This window comes from Cornus florida, unplaced genomic scaffold (genome assembly GCF_030987335.1).
Source record: "Cornus florida cultivar Cherokee Brave unplaced genomic scaffold, ASM3098733v1 CherokeeBrave_3.0.0_Hap2_Chr10, whole genome shotgun sequence".
Lineage (NCBI taxonomy): Eukaryota > Viridiplantae > Streptophyta > Magnoliopsida > Cornales > Cornaceae > Cornus > Cornus florida.
This window is the reverse complement of record NW_026775580.1, coordinates 33392141-33395060: the sequence shown is the minus strand read 5'-3', so window position 1 is coordinate 33395060 and position 2920 is coordinate 33392141. Positions and strand designations below refer to the sequence as shown.

The following is a 2920-nucleotide window of genomic DNA, read 5'->3' as shown; positions in this document are numbered from 1 at the left end:
CTCTCTTATTTTTCAGGTGCTCGTCAGTTCCGGGGTTAGAGCTTGGTTGTGTAGAGCAGATACAGACATTCATTCCTCTGACTACGTAGGACTACTTTCTATGTTTAGCTTTAGATTTTATTTTAGTTGTTTCAGTTTCAGTTTGAGATATTAATTGGGGTCCATAGGATGGATTCCCGAGTTGTTTTATTCTGTATTATTGGATTTTAACATTATTAACTTTTGAGGATTTTATAATTAAAATTCTTTTCAGCTTTAATATTTATTTTATAATTTAGTTTTGTATTCCGTGTTCATTTTTAAATATTAATTGTTTGATATTCCCTCAGGTTCGGGCTTAGGCCTAATCAACCCATGTCTCGGATTCGAGGGGTATCACAGTTGGTATCAGAGCACTCCAGGTTCAGGTGTCTCAAGGATTCTATCGTATAAGACTTTCGCATAGCGTTTTATCTTGATTAGAGCTTAAGTTTAGGATTCGTTGTATTACTTTACGGTTCGGTCTATATGGTACTGATGTCTGTCTTTCTGTGTTAACAGAATGGTAAGCACTAGAACTAAATGAAACAATCAGTGACGAATGGAAGATGATGAGCGCTGAAAAATACGTATTTAAACCCCTTAAGCTTAGGTATTCTAATACCTTTATCTATCTTACTTTACCGTTTTAGATTGATTTCGTGTTATTTCCATTTTCAGGCACTTATCCCAAAACTAAGCTAACTCAGCCAAATAAGAGCAAAAATGAAGCAATTCTGGGATGAATTAAAGAAAGGAGCCAAGTGGAAGCAAAAGGAAGCAAAAGGTGGAATTCAACATCTTCGATCAATCTCAGATCAAAGTTCGGTCGATCCAACATGATCAATCTCAGCACTTTAAGATGGATCAGAGCCATGATGACATTTTCAGAGATCTCAAAAGTTCAATAGATCCAACATCATTCTTCGATCGATGGAACTACCTTATCCTTATCCAAATGATTGATCTTATCTAGTTGTACCACCCTATCAACCATTTTTGTCCTTTTCCCAAAAATATCTTCGAAATATCTCAGATTTGTTTTTATCCAAAAAGGTGCCACTATTGAGGATCGATCCAACTTCAGTTCGATAGATCTCAGCCATGTTCGATCGATCCAAGTCTAAGGTTCGATGGATCGAACTTCCTCCAGTGCGAAAAAGTTAAATTTTCAGCTCATTGAAAGCTGTCCATATCCAATCATTGGGGAATATTTTGTGCACGACCCCAACTCATTTTGTGTGTCACTTGACCTACCTATATATAGAATATGATACACTTTTTAAGGGGGATTCATATATCACAATAGAGGCTATTCTTAAGGAGGAATAAAGGAGGAGAAGGCTAAAGACAAAAGCTTGGGAGCTCTTCATCAACCAAGGAGTAGATTTCTTCCATGGAGTTTGCCGTTGAGGGTTGGAGAAGCATTACCATGAGTGGTTAGACATCCTCTTGGGGCTAGAGTTAGCCCCAAGCAGGCTTTTTACATCTTAATTTTGTGTATTATTGAGGGATTAGTGTTGTAATACATGTTTTGGCACTTTTATGTATATAGATCTTGTTTATTCAATGATTTATGTGGTTTAATGCTTCCAATTGATCATTTCATTCTATCCATATGTCTATGTATGCTAGAATAGATGTTCATGTGTTTGTCTCTATTTCTTGTGTTATTGATGCATGTTTATGTGTATTAATGCCATAGATCTAGAGATTGTCAAGACATAATGCTTAATGGAATGCTCTTGTAATTTTCTTGATGGTTCATGCTCATTTCTTAATGGATTGTGCCTCTCCCTTAGCTTAATTAGTTTAATTTCATGTTATTAGCTTAATTGTAGTGTAGTGGTAGCAAAGTTGTTAGATGGGAGGACAATCCATGCTTGTTATTTGATGTTCCATACTTTTGAATTCAAGTAGCATATGTCTCTAACCTTGAGGTGTATTTGGCTTGTGAGCTTAATGAAAGGATTAATGACTTACTAGATATATTGTGCTTTTCACATGCTACTTAGATAATATATACTTAATTGTTAGATATATTATGTTTTTCACATGTTGATTAGACAATATATACTTAATTGGTCACCCTTACTAATTGAATCAACCAAACACACACACACATCAATATTGCAACAAACATTTCCCTCATTAGTCACTTGTTAAGGGTGTAGAAAAGTATTGTTTGGTGGTGACCTCTAAACCCCAAGATCTCTCTCTTTTACTTACTCTTTATTGCATTTAATTATTTAGTTTAATTTACTCTCTAGTTTAATCAACCAACCAACTATTTGTTTGATCACTCGACCTACTAACTCTAATAGTGATTCCACAAGCTAGTACAATAACTCAATCCCTTGGGACGATCCCTACTCACTCTTGCTACGTTAGTAGTAGTGGTGGTAGTGGTTTTATAAATTTAAACTTGACCTAAAAGGCTTTTCTTGAACCGCACATTCACTATATTATTTTGACATATAGGAACGGCCGCCGTCAGAAGAGGCACATAGGAAGCAAGATTTCCTACGGCATCAGCGAATGGAGGAAGAACAACAAATGCCTGAGTTACAGGACGATGATGGTCAGTTTCATGAAGAACAGGAGGGAGTACAGCAGGCTCAGGATTAGGTCAGGGATCCAGATATAGGAGCGGCTACCGTCAAATTTTGGCGCCGTTGCCAGGGATTAGGCAATGTCGTATTTATGGAATCAGTTAGGAATTAGTACTTTTTTTATCGTGTCTTTACTTCGTTTTTATTTTTCTTTTGATTACTTATTGTGTTTGTTCATCTTTGACAAGGTGCATTGAGCTAGGAGGCAAGCAAAGGAGCTACCAAGCAAAGCAAAGCTAAGCAAGCAAGGAAAAAGGCTAAAAATTAAAAAATTGCTAAGCTAAGCTAAA

General features: G+C 36.2%; 1 long non-coding RNA gene across 1 annotated transcript; it reads left to right on the top strand.

The window, feature by feature from the left end:
• Positions 1–516: 516 nt before the first annotated feature.
• Positions 517–1605, top strand: LOC132279028 (uncharacterized). The gene is made up of 2 exons (XR_009471196.1): positions 517–608; positions 700–1605. It is a non-coding gene; the product is annotated as an uncharacterized LOC132279028 (long non-coding RNA).
• The last annotated feature ends 1315 nt before the right edge of the window (positions 1606–2920 follow it).